This window comes from Phaseolus vulgaris, chromosome 7 (genome assembly GCF_051622355.1).
Source record: "Phaseolus vulgaris cultivar YP4 chromosome 7, ASM5162235v1, whole genome shotgun sequence".
Classification (NCBI taxonomy): Eukaryota; Viridiplantae; Streptophyta; class Magnoliopsida; order Fabales; family Fabaceae; genus Phaseolus; species Phaseolus vulgaris.
Window position 1 is genome coordinate 15,694,053 of NC_143504.1, and position 14,762 is coordinate 15,708,814.

Genomic DNA, 14,762 nt, shown 5'->3' on the forward strand with positions numbered 1-14,762 from the left:
GCAAGTCGACGGAGAAAGCAGCGAGAAGCCATAAGTCCCTGACGCAAGAAACTCTGAGATCGCCGAGAATTAGAGCATGTCGGGGAGAGAAGGTGAACGTGATGCAGGTCTGCGCTACCCATGAGCCAGACACTTGGATAACACAGTACAAGCGGTGCCTGGCGGATGGCCTTCTCCCGCTGGATCCGACTGAGGCTAGGAAGGTAAAGAAGAATTCTAGCAAGTACACCCTGATTGATGGCGATCTGTACAAGTTTGGGTTCACTCACCCGCTCCTGGAATGTATACACGGCGAGAAGTGCACGAGAATCATGGCGGAGCTCCACGAAGGTATATGCGGAAGCCACGTCGGGGGTCGAGCTCTGGCCGCGAGGACTCTCCGTGCGGGATACTACTGGCCATCGATGAGAGAAGATTGCAAGAAGTATGCCCAATGTTGCAAACAATGCCAACAGCACGCCGATTGGCACAAGGCACCTCCCGAGGAGTTGAAGTCGATCTATAGCCCTTGGCCGTTTCATACCTGGGGAATCGACATCCTGGGACCTTTCCCGCTGGCGATCAGGCAGATGAAGTACTTGGTGGTGGCGATTGAGTATTTCACCAAGTGGATTGAAGCAGAACCAGTGGCCCAGATCACCGCACACAAGATCGAAGGTTTCGTGTGGAAGAATATTGTGTGCCGATTTGGTGTGCCCAAGCGCCTGGTGTCGGACAACGGGACTCAGTTTGCAAGTCACCTGTTGAAGAAGCTTTGCGAAGGGGTGGGAATTCAACAAGTGTTCGCATCCGTCGAGCACCCTCAGACGAATGGCCAGGTGGAGTTAGCCAATCGGGTGTTGCTGAGAGGATTGAAGAGAAGGCTTGAGAAAGCCAAGGGAAGTTGGGCTGAGGAGGTACCCCGTATAGTCTGGGCGTACCACACCACCGAGTAGTCAGGAACCCATGAGACCCCGTTCAGCTTGGTCTATGGGTGTGATGCCATGATTCCAGTGGAGATCCAGGAGAGCTCGCCGAGATTCCAGAACTTCGTAGAGGAAGACTCGAATGAAGAGAGAAGGCTGAACCTGGATCTACTGGATGAGGTCAGGGAAGAGGCGAGGTTGAAGGCTGAAGCTGTGAAGAGAAGGATTGAACGAAGATATAACTCGAAGGTGATGCCAAGGCAGTTTAGAGAAGACGACCTGGTGATGAGGAAGGCCCACCAGTACGAGATGGAGGATAAACTGTCGCCCAAGTGGACTGGACCGTTCAGAATAACCGAGGCGCTCAGGAACGGCGCGTACCGCTTAGAGACGCTGGAAGGAGGGGCGATTCCTCGCACCTGGAACGCCACGCACCTGAAGTTATACTATAGTTAAGAGCTTTGTAAGTAAAGACAAACACAAAAGTCATATTACAATGTCTCTGATGAAACAGTTTGAAGGGGGCACTCTTTTTTCCCTAAGGAGGGTTTTTAATGAGGCCACCCAATAAAAGAAGAGTTTTCGAAGTATAAGGCGTTTTCAGATCGCATGCTTGCTATTTTCCAAAAAGTTTTGAAGAAAGACCTTGTCACTTGTACGTGATTTAAGGCAAGTAAAGATATATCGCATGCTTTCTAAAAAGTTTTAAGTCCTCATCGTTTTTCGGCGATTGGAGGCATCAGTTAAAGTTTTTAAGTCCTCATCGTCTTTCGGCGATCGGAGGCACCAGTTAAAAGACCTCAACGCCCTCGCGCGTCCTGAGGCAGGTTAAAAACCTCCTCGCCGTCGAGCGAGTGCAGGCGAGAAAGAGTGAAAGTCCTCAGTGTTTCTGGGGGCGAGAAGATGTAACCCCTGGGGCAATGTAGAGGCAAGTGAAAGTCCTCAGTGTTTCTGGGGGCGAGAAGATGTAACCCCTGGGGCAATGTAGAGGCAAGTGAAAGTCCTCCGTGCTTCTGGGGGCGAGGAGATGTAACCCCTGGGGCAATGTAGAGGCATGATTCAAAGACCTCCTCGCCTATGAGCGGGTTCAGGCGAGTTAAAGACCTTCTCGCCTATGCACGAGTTCAGGCAAGATAAAATCCTTCTCGTCTCGAACGAGTTCAGGTATGGTGTTAAGGGTGGACGAAGTTTGGAAGGTGGCTAAGGCAGGCTCGAAGAGAGCGCCTAGCCACCCGGCCTGTGGTCCTGAAGTTCAGAAAGGTAGAGGAGGATCCGAAAGGCGCCTCTACCCCCAGATCAAAGAACGATGGCCAAGGCGTGAAGCCAGAAAGAAGCTGATCGCCAAGAGTCTCTGGCGACCAGGAAAGGTTCAAACAGTGGCGAGAAAGTTAAAGGACCCGTTTTGATGGAGCAGATCGGGTGAAGCAGTGTTTAAACCAGTAGCTGAGTCAAAGATTGTTGCTTAAGGAATGCTTTTACGATAAGGTTAATTGCCTTAAGTTCACGAATTGATAAAGTGATTGTTGCTTAAGGTTGAAGTCGTTCGAAGCAGTTAAGTCAAAAGTCGTGTTTACAAAGCGTTAAGTTAAATCTGTTGAAGTTAAACACGCAAAGAAGGTTAAAGCGGTGAAAGAAGCCATGAGAGGGAATACCCAGACTTTGTCATTAAGATAAGTATCAGTCAAAGGTACATATACATGAGTTTATTACAAAATGGTATACAAGGGAAAGCACGAAGGTAGCAGATGAAGAAGAGTTGATTAGTCTTCAGCAGGAACGACTTTTCCATCCACTACCTCATTATCCAGAGACACCATGCTGAGATCCAAATCAGGGAACAAGCAGGCGAACTGTTCCCGCGCAGCTTCGAATCCAGCAGCCAGAATTTGAGCAGAGTTCAGCTTGAGTTCTTCAATCTGTTTCTGAAGTTCTTCAATCCGCTTCTTGAGATCTTCAGTTTGCTCTTTCAGCTCCTTATTCTGTTGCTCCAGCTCTTCAACCTACTTCTTGAGTTGTTCATTGGTCTCTTGAGCCTGGAGAAGGTCTTCAGCAACCTTCTTGGATTCCGCTTGTGCTTGGGCCAATTCAGCAGCTACCTTTCCTTTCTCTTTGTTGGCCTCGGCAAGATCAGCTATGGCGTCGTCCCTCGCCTTTTCCACCTGCCCAAGGAGTTTCTCCCGGTCGGCTGACCTTTGCTCTAGTTTCTTCACCTTGACGACGTCAGTTTTTATAAGAGCCTCCAGGTCAGCCACCTTGACGCGATAGGGCACAATCTTGCTCTCCAGTTCAATCTTTTCTTGAGCAAGTAGTTGCACCTTGTGGCGAAGGTCAGTGGCCTCCTTGCGCGCCAGCCTGAGCTCGGTGCTCATTGCATCCTCCACTCGGGAGTGTTCAATTTCCGCGAGCGTCAGGTTGAAGGACAACTTCTCCACCTCGACCCTCATGGTGCTGTTTTCAGTTTTGAGGTTGAAGAGGTCGTCTTGGAGCCTCCTGGTGGAGCTCTCCATAGCTCTGGTGATGATGGCAGGGATGTCTTCTGCTATCGTCTTTAGCTTAGCAGATAGAGGCTCCCACATCCTCGTGACCTCAAGGGGGAGGTTTGCTGCTTGTAGAGGCACTAGAGGCGCTGTGGGGGCCTGTTGTGGGTTTTCGTCGCCACCTTCCTTAGCTGGTTCTTCAGTGGGCACTTCTCGGCGTGGTGACGACATCGGGGATTCAGTGATTAGAATCGGAGAGGTGTGGGCAACCTCATTCCCGATTGGAGTAACCTCTGCAGCTGAGGCATTTGAAGGAGGACCCCCTCCAGCTGATACGTATGGCGTGGAGGCGCTCGGGGGGTCCTCCATGAAGTTTGGCTCTTGGGCCTCCACTGCAGGTGGCGCAGTGGCCAGTGGGATCGCTTGGACTGGTGAAACAGGAGCTTGTGGGGGTGGCGATGATGGAGGAGGAGCAGGTGTGGATGGTGGCGTCGACGTGGGAAGAGGGGGTGGTGCAGGTGGAGAAGAAGGTGCCACCCTCTTCCTCTTTGCAACGAGGCCATCCTCGGTGACCTCGTCATCTTCTTCTTCCTCCTCGTGGATGACTTGAGGAGCTTTCCTCTTAGGCCTTTTGAGAACCAGTTTCTTACGTTGGGCGGCGGGCTGGATGTTGGAGGGAGCTGGGCCCTTAGGCGGCGATCGACCCTGGGCTACGGCGACTTCCACCACCGAATTTGGCACTGTTTGAGAGCCCGTCGCCAGCCCGTGGTTTCGGGCGAGCGCCCTCAGTTCAGCGAGCATGCCTTTGCCCAACATGTTATCTGCATGGAATGAAAATGCATGGGTTAACTCAGAGAGGAAAAAAGTGCATAAAGCAGTATGCAGCAAAGCAGATGAGTGATGCAGAAAAATAAAACCAAAGTCTTGCGCATAACGCACAAGACGCCCAGGAACAGCTAAACAGAAGCAGTATTAAAACAACAGTTTGAATGTTCTAACCTATTCGAATTTCGAGTTGGTCCTCGTAGAATTCGAAGCAGATCAGGGTGGTGGTAAGGAAAGTAATGTTGGCATCCGCGACCCTTTTCCAGAAAAGGCAGAGATCTCGGTCCAACGCTCCCATGCTGTCAGGACTTCTAGGTCTCCTGAAGCAGCTCTTGGACTCTTTCTTCCCCTTGTCCACCCAGTACAAGGGGAAGCCGTCGAGTAGGGAGGCGTCCTTGTCGTTAGGGCGCACTTGGACGAATTTCCCTTTCCAATCTTTATAGGATTGCTGGAATATAGCAAAGATGGACCTCCCAGCAATCGCGTTTAAGCTAACCCATAGGCGGTCTCCCGGGTGCTTGGCTTCGAAGAGGAATAAAAACACGTCTACGGATGCGGGCAACCCCAGGTGGTCGCACATCACTTGGAATGCTCGAACAAACGCCCAGCTGTTGGGGTGAAGCTGGGCGGCGGCAATGTTGAGCTCGGTAAGGAGTTCCCTCTCGAATCGGGTGAAGGGAAACTTCAGTTTCACCTTCTTGAATAGCGTTGTGTAGACGAAGCAGAAGGGCCCGTCAGCACTCACCTTGTCATCAGCACAAACGGGCAGATCGGGGGAGCAAGGCAGCACTGTCATTTTCTCATCGTGCTCCTTATGAAACGTTTGGTTGGGCTCATCCCCCTTTGTCAGCCGCAAAACTGCTCTAGCAGTGTTCACAGACGATGTCTCCCTCAGAAGGGTCGAGTTGGCCCAGGGATACAGGGTTTTGAAGTCTGGCAAGGGAACGGGGGCTCCGCCGGCGATAGGAGGAGTCGCCTGGGCCAGGTTAGGGCGGGAAGACGCAGGCCTCTCAGCCTGGGAGGATGAAGCGCCACGAACTCGTGGTGGGTCGTGTGCTTATGAAGGGGGGTTTCGTGATGAAGGAGGAGGATTCGGGGTGATCTTTGTGCGAGTCATTGTTGCAGCTGCAAAGGAAGAAGAAAAGGAAAAATGATCAGGGTTACAGAGGCTGACTCGATCATGGAAGGAAGGTGAAAAACGAACGAACGTAGGTTCGTTGCGATGATTGACGAAGCCCTAAGTTACGTAGAAGGAGAAATGGAAAAAGCAACCCACAGCGTATGCACCAGGCAGTTACAGGATGATGCGAATCGGTTAAAATGCAAGAAAAACCAGCAGAAGAAGGAAAGTAGGTACCTTTTGATGATCAGGAAGACGATGAAGGTTGATGATGATTTGGAATGTTGAAGAGCGCTGAGAGAGTTTTTGCAGGAGAAGGTGAGAGCGTTTGAAGATACGAAGGAAAGTGATGGAACAGTGTGGAGTGAAAATGGGTTTAAGGGTTTTTTCGAAATGGGTTTAGGAAGCGCAAACGGCAACTGAAGAGAGCCGTTGATGAAGCCACGTGTCGAGCGATGGGAGAGGGGTTTGGTGGAGCGTCAGAAAAGCAGAAGGTACAACCGCTTGGAATTCTGCGTCAGTGCCACGTAGATCGGTGTTGACGTGACTCTTTCAGTCTTTTCGCTGGACAAGTCTTCGCTTAAGACTGGGGGGCTTGTGTACCGCCCTGGTAGTCGGAAGTGATGACGTGGCATCAAGCTACAGTATAGGCGTGTTCACAAGGCGCCAGGTTGGCAGAAGGGAAGGAAGTCGGGGGGCTCGTGAAGTCGCCAATTATTAAGTTGGCGTGTTCCGATCTCCAGCATACCAGAATCGGCGATCACCGGGTTAAAGATGAAGTCGCCAGATGTAGACTCAGGCGACCTAGTAATTGGAGATCGCCAGAACAAGCACATCGCCAGAGGTGAAGGTGGTGCAGATTATGAAGGCGGCCGGCGAGACCACAGGGAAGGTGTATGAAGGCACCCTAACTCGCCAGTTCCAGTAGAGATCGCACTCCCAAGTTAGCTATGTACTGGGCAGCACCATGCATAAATAACTTAGCCAAAAGGAGAGTCAGAAGCAGCGCCCAAGTCAATGAGGCTCCAGATGATGGCACGTGTACAGTTGGATGCGAGCCACGTGTCCAAGTCTGTAACTGCCAGGAGAGAGAAAGTAACCAGGTATATAAGAGTTCTCAACGAACTTTCTGAGGTACGCACGTTCAGAATACATTTTTTACGCTTGCGAGTTATAGAGCTTACTGTGAGAGAGGATTTGCACGGTTCTTGTTCTCTTAGTATTTGGTGATTCGGTCACTGACTTGGGCGTTGGAGTGCGATCGGCCGCAGCAGCGCCGCTCTGTTTCTTTGCAGGTTCTTGAGGTGGATCTCGAAGAGGAACGGAGGTTCGAAGCGGTGCGCACGTCAATCCTTTGACGAGGCAGTTTCCAGCGTTCCGGTCAACAGGCAGGATCAATATATTATATAATTATATATTATGTATTATTATATTGAAGTAATTATATGACATAATGTACATTAATAATATTATTCTTTTTTATGTTATTGCAAACATTGAAACTTAAAATATTTCATATATGATTTACAATTATTTACATATTTTACCTACATGTTAATTGTTTGGTGGGTATAATTATTGTTATTTTTTTAAAACAAATCTAATTTCAGTTTAATTTTTATATTTAAATAATTTTAGTTAATGTTGTACTTGAAATGAAACAGATTGTTCTTTGTTGCAATGGACAAACTAAAGGTCATAAATAAAAATATGTTATAAATAAGTCATAACATTGTGCGGTTTTTTATTATTTACAATCGTACTCTTTTCTACTTTCTTCCTCTACAAAATCTTCTCCTCTACTACTTTCTTTCTAGTGCTTTCTCTATTATTTACTTTCTCTCCTACTTACTTCTTGGTGTTTTATCCATTATTCATTTAATGACGCTCAGTGCTGAAGAAATCATTAGACTTGAAATAAGAGGAGTCTTTTGGTGCATGAATAGCCGTGGTGAAGTATGTATGTTTATCTTTTTTTCTAAAATTTGTCCTTTTAGACAGTTTCTTCATTTCCTGACTTTTTTTTTTCTTTATTTTAAAATCAATAACTTGGTTATGCTGATCATGCTTTCGCCATCGAGTTTCAAAAAGAACTTAGACAGGAGTGGACCCTTGCAAATTCAGAAGGGAACGTCCATATAGTGCAATATAACTAAAATTTATTGTCGCCGGAAATGTTACGTGAATGGTTTACTTTGACTGATTTTTATGGCTTCACAGATGATCACTATATGTTATTTCATTACGTGGGTCAGAACGCTTTCCATATAACTGTTTGTATGGATGATGTCCCTGAAAGTGGAGTAAATCGTTATTTGGACGAAATTGAAGGGAAGGAACCCTTAAGCATTGGTCTTTTTGACCATTTTTCCATAAAGTTGTCTCGATTAAGTATCAAACTCAGTTATCTGGTTAGTATAACATTCATTTCTTTAAAACTGCCCTATATTATATTCTACTTGATTTCTTGTTAATATATTTAATTTTCTATTTTAAATTATTGGGTTTTGTTTGTTTGACCCAACTTTCCCTTTTCTGTTTCAGCTAGGTCTTAATCTTTTTCTTATATATACACCATGTATTTTACTCTCTAATATACAAGTGAATAAAAGTTTCTTTTATATTTATTTTTCTCTACAATTAGGGTTCATCAAAACCTCTCTTTCTTCATTACGATTGCGTACGCTACATTAAAGCATCACATCAGACAAGGAATATTCATCTTCATTTACTGTAATATGGTATCAGAGCTCTTCGAATGAAGAGTTCTGCTACGCTTCTCTCTGATTTTTATTTCCCTCTTTGCTGTTCTTGGTTTTTTTTTTCTGTTCTCTTTCAAAATCTTGATTGGTTTTAAAAATCTTTTAGGCAATGTTTAATGAAAACCCTAGTCTTCATAGTCTTAATAGTAGTCACACTATTACATGAAATTTTTGTGGTAAATATGGTCATACTGAGGCTGTTTGTTTTCGCAAAGTGGGTTTTCCTTCTGGTAATGTTAAAACCTCAAAGTTTTCTTTTACTAGAAAAGTCTGCACCTTTTGTAATCGTCTTGGCCACACTGTTGACACCTGTTATAAAAAGCATGGGTTCCCTCCTGACTACAAATTCACCAATTGGACATCCCAAGCCAATAATATGATTACTACTGACACTTTTTCTGAGCTTTTTCCTAAAGAACAGGATGTAAAGGGGATTCAACTTACATCACAACATTGCCAATTCCTTACCAACATTTTGCGTCAGCAAAACCTTGAGGATCCTGCCCCTCACACTCAAATTAATCAAGTCGGCACCATCTCTACGGATGAAATCCCCAATACTGAGCATTCTTCAACAGGTAAGTTTCTCTCTTCACTATCTTCTATAAAAGAATCTTGGATTATTGATTCTAGTGCCACTGATCATGTTTGTCACAATTTGAACGTTTTTACTACTTATACTAAAATTAAACATGTTTTAATTAGTCTTCCAAATGGCCAAACTGTTTATGCCACATATTCTAGTTTAGTACGTTTTTCTGATCAGTTTTATTTGTCTGATGTGTTATACGTGCCTCATTTTCAATTAAACTTAATATTTGTTTCTAAACTCACACACCAACTTAAATGCACTTTAACTTTCACTTCAACCCACTGCATTATACAAGACAATCTCACTCAAGAGAGGATTGGTACGGTTAAAGCCATCGCTGGCTTGTACCTTGTCACTAGCTTGCCTGCTTCTAGTCATTCTAAACCGCATTGTTTTGCTCCTTTTATTAATTGTAATATCACAGACAAAACACTATGGCATTATAGACTAGGGCACCCTTCGCATGAAAGATTGCATGTCTTAAGCAAACAATACTCTTTTATTACTGTTGATACTCATCATGTATGTGACACTTGTAGTCGTGCAAAACAGAGAAAACTTCCTTTCACTTTAAGTAATACTGTTACCTCTGCTATTTTTGATCTTGTACACTTTGATATTTGGGGACCATGTTCCATAATTTCTATGCAAGGTTTTCGTTATTTCTTGACTATTGTTGATGATTACTCGTGTTATACTTGGGTTATTCTGCTGCATAACCAATCTGAAGTGCGTCAACACATCATTAACTTCACTGTTTTCGTTCAAAATCATTTCAAAACTAATATCAAAATGATTCGTACTGACAATGGTGTTGAGTTTGCTATGTCAAATTTTTATGCTTCAAAAGGAATTATACATCAAAAATCTTGTGTTGAAACACCACAACAAAATGGCATTGTAGAACGTAAACATCAACACATACTAAATGTAACCCGGGCTTTACTTTTTCAAGCAAATCTTCCTCCTATTTTTTGGGAATTTGCTGTAAATCATGATGTTTTCTTAATAAATGTTATTCCTACTCCATTACTTGATAACATCACTCCTCATGAAAAGTTGTTTGGAAAACCATATGACATTTCCTTTCTAAAAGTGTTTGGTTGTCTCTGTTATGCTAGTACCATTACTGCACATAGGAAAAAATTAGATGATAGATCTATCAAAGATATTTTTCTTGGCTTCCCGCAAAATACAAAAGGTTATATTATCTTAAATTTAAAGTTTCATAGCATAGAGATATCAAGACATGTAATCTTTCATGAAAACCACTTTCCATATAAATTGGACAGTGGATTGCCTAAGGACCCTAACACTTTATCTCTCCCTATTTCTAATGCATATAATTCTGCTTTTGATTTTTTTTTCTGATACTGCACCTCCTGTCGAGCCATGTGCCTCTACTCCTGCACCCAATATTGTTCCTCCACCAGCCTAATTATCCTATGATCTTCCAACAAATAGTGCCTCTGCTCCTGCATCCAACATTGCACCTCCATCAGAATTATCACCGCCTGCATCTCTAGGAAGCATCTCACCCCAATTTCCAAGAAGATCAGCTCGTCCTCACCGACAACCTGCCTATCTTGCAGATTTCCACACAGCAACCAACACTGTAAGTAGTAGATATCCTATTCATAATTACTTGTCTTGCAATTCCTTATCTTCCAATTTTAGAAATGTTATTTCCTCTATCAATTCTCATCCTGAACCTCAGACATATAACGAAGCCTCCAAACATGCTTCTTGGCAATCTGCCATGCAAGATGAGCTTCAAGCTCTTGCTGCTAACAATACTTGGCAACTTACCCCTCTCCCTCCAGGAAAGAAAACTATTGGTTGTAAATGGGTATATAAAATCAAATACCATTCTGATGGCACTGTTGAGCGCCACAAAGCTAGAGTTGTTGCCAAAGGGTTTACCCAACTTGAAGGACTTGATTTCTTAGACACTTTTGCACCTGTTGCTAAACTCACTACCCTCCGCCTTCTGCTTGCTATTGTCACTGCCAAAAATTGGATTTTAAAACAACTTGATGTCAATAATGCATTTCTTCATGGTGATCTCCATGAAGAGATATACATGACCCCCCCACCTGGCCTCTCTCTTCCTTCTCCCCAGCATGTTTGCAAGCTTCAACGGTCTTTGTATGGCCTTCGTCAAGCTGGTCGCCAATGGTACGCCAAACTTTCTACTTTTCTTTTATCAAATAATTACTCTATTTCTGTTGCTGATCACTCTCTTTTTCTTAAATATAATAATGATAAACTCACTGTTATTCTTGTTTATGTTGATGACTTGCTCTTAACTGGTGATGACACGGAGGAAATGAATACAATTACTGCATCCCTTCACCATCACTTCAAGATAAAAAATTTAGGTAATGTCACTTACTTTTTGGGACTGGAAATTGCTCGCAACAGTACTGGTCTTCATTTAAGTCAACACAAGTATACTCTTGATCTCCTTCAAGAAACTGACATGCTTGACTCTGCACCTGTGGCCACTCCTATGACTCACACCTCCCGTCTCTCTCCCGACCAAGGCTCACCTCTCGATGCTGATGCCACTTCTCAATACAAAAGACTCCTTGGACGTCTAATTTACTTAACCAACACGCGACCAGACATCGCCTTCGCTGTCCACAATTTAAGCCAATTCATATCTGCACCCACAACTCATCATCAGCAAGCTGTCTCACGTCTTTTGCGTTACCTCAAGGGCACCCCTGGTGAAGGACTATATTTTTCTCACACTAGTTCACTTCACCTTTGTGGTTTTAGTGACTCTGACTGGGCAACATGTCCTACCACACGCAAATCTGTCACTGGATATTCCATCTACTTAGGAGACTCCCAAATATCATGGAAATCAAAGAAGCAGTCAACTATCTCCCGCAGCTCCTCTGAAGCCGAGTATAGAGCCCTTGCCACCACCACATGTGAGTTACAATGGTTGTCTTACCTCCTTCAGGATTTACATCTTCCTCTCTCCCAGCCTACAACCCTGTACTGTGACAACAAATCTGCCCTTCAAATAGCTTCCAATCAAGTTTTTCATGAACGAACCAAGCATATCGAAATTTATTGTCACCTAGTTCGTGAAAAACTTAACTCTGGTCTCCTCAATCTACTACCCATTACTTCTGCAATGCAAGTTGCTGACATATTCACCAAGCCCCTTGCTTCCGCACAATTCTCTACTCTCAAATCCAAGCTGGGCCTGACAAATATCTACTCCCCAGCTTGAGGGGGGTGTTAATATATTTAATTTTCTATTTTAAATTATTGGGTTTTGTTTGTTTGACCCAACTTTCCCTTTTCTGTTTCAGCTAGGTCTTAATCTTTTTCTTATATATACACCATGTATTTTACTCTCTAATATACAAGTGAATAAAAGTTTCTTTTATATTTATTTTTCTCTACAATTAGGGTTCATCAAAACCTCTCTTTCTTCATTACGATTACGTGTGATTACGTACGCTACATTAAAGCATCACATCAGACAAGGAATATTCATCTTCATTTACTGTAATATTTCTTTTTACTTATTATTTCGATGTTGTTGTAGGATCTTCCTGCTCCATTTTCACAATATATTTGACAAGGAAGATTCAATAAGGTTACTGCATGGTCTACTAATGGAGGTGGAATGCAAGGTGTTGAAAGACGCATTAAATTTGGCAAAGGGTGGAAGAATTTTTGTCGTCTTCATTCTTTTCGTGAAGGAGACAAGATTATCTGTGATACCAGAAATCCTTCTTCTCATATAAAGGTTTCGTTACTTACTTCAATTCAAAGTTTAAACTATCCTGAATAATTTCTTTTATTATTCTCTTAGGATAATAGTTATCAGTGCTTACGAAAGATCAAACATATTTATTTTTGTGCTTTGACTTTTTTTGAAAACCTGGACAGTTAAGTGTTCTTTATATTTATGTTGATTATATGTTTATGTTTAGTAGTATTCATATTCTATTTGTTCATGCATTTCTTGCAATGTGAATACATAATACATAAATTATTACAATTTTATTTCATTATCTGATATATTTAAAATATGTTGGCATTATTACATATGTTTAACGCTATAACAATTGTCAGTATATTAAAGTCATAAAATCTTTAATCATATTTTTTATTTTATATATTTTGCGTTAATATTATAGAATGTTTATATTCATTTTATTCTTTATATATTGTTTATTATTAATTAGTCATTGAAGTATTAAGTTGGTTGTTGTTTTTTTTAGAAACCTGATGATACATATATGTTTATTATTGTTGTATGATTTTTAAGATCTTTAGTTATTTATATAAATAGTTTCATTGTGTTTATATTTCATCATATTTTATTTGTATTATATTACATTTTAATTTAATTTATATAACAAAAGGTAATTTCATAATTTAATATGATTTTTTTTTTACAATATGATTGTACTTAATATAATATAATGAATTACTTTTTTAATTATAATAATTTTTCTGAATATGATTGTACTTAGTATAATATAATGAATTACTATTTTAATTTTCAATAATTTTTCTGAGAGATTTTTCAGATTAACTTACAGCATGAAGTTGGTGAAAAAGACTTCATTTACACCGTAAATATGTATAAAAACATAATATTAAATAATTATTTATATAATGTATTTGTTCAAATTATTATATTGTAATGTATTTATTATGATAAAAAATTATTCATTTATTTTTACTTATTTATAATTAATTTTTGAACTACTAACATTCCAAATTTATGTTATATTATATTAAATTTTTTATTATGTAAAAGTAGGTAAACTTATGATCAATGATTAATGCGCTATATTTAATTTCATTTACTCAATTTTATAATTTTTATATAAAAAAATATTTATTAATTTTAATATTAATATTTATATTTATATTTATATATAAAATATTAAAAAAATTCCAAGGTACTAGTAATTAAAATTCACAACAATGGTGGAGGATGAGGTGAAACATCAACAAAATTAACTTAACCTTTATCCATTTAAGACCTAAAGTGACAGACACATTCTGCTTGAAGTGACTAATTTTGAATTTCAATACTTTTATAGATTAAACAAAAAAGTATTATATACTTTTGAGGGTTAAAAGAAATTTAGCCTTATAAACTTTCTCTCAAAATTTGAAGGAATTTATTCGATACAATTTTATTTTTCTTTTTCGGTCATTATCAGCTTCTAGCTTCTTTTATTGGTGTCTCTATACAATATAATTACGTGTTTTTTTAGCAAGAATCATTACTGTAACAGTTTGATGCAACAGAGTGGGGTCGTACGGTCATAAAAATACTATAATCTCTTTCATTTTATCTAGATAACGTATTGTGTTGCTTTGGATACATTTGTTAAGCCCCTCTTTTTTCTTCTCTTTTTCCACACATTTCTTCAACCAAACCACTCAAGCTTTCTTACACCCAATATTTTTAAACCTGCACCCAACACAGTTTTAAATTTTTGAATAAAATTTCAAAATTAAAAATAATATATTCCAGAAAAATAGATCCGAAAGAGATTATTATGTTTAAAAAAAAAGTTAAAATCCCATTTCGGATAAAAAAATTCATTCCAGGAAATCCGGAAACATATTTCACAAAAGAGAGTTTAGAATATTTTTCCACTAAAATTGGGTGCATTGAAATGGTGCAGGAAGCAATTGCCCCTTATGTTATACTAAACGAAGCGTAAAAGCCTCTTATGGATAATAACCAAGTTATTTTTCCTTCTATGCATGTTGAACACTTGCAACATCCTAGAAACGAGAAGTATCTTTATAGCATATATGGGCCTAACACGAGGAAGTTAATCTACATCATCGAATAAATTATCAACTGAAATGTGTGGTACAATTGTTATAGAAAATATAAAATTCGCACTGTCATCCAAATAGAAAACATGTTAAGCTCCTAATGTAAAGTAAATGATAAAAAATCACCTTCGGATATTTTTTTTGTTAGAATCAATTTGTATGATGTCCCCAACTTCAGTCCTACCCTGATCAAATCTTCGCATATACAAATAACTAAACCTTTCATAATCAATCCATTGA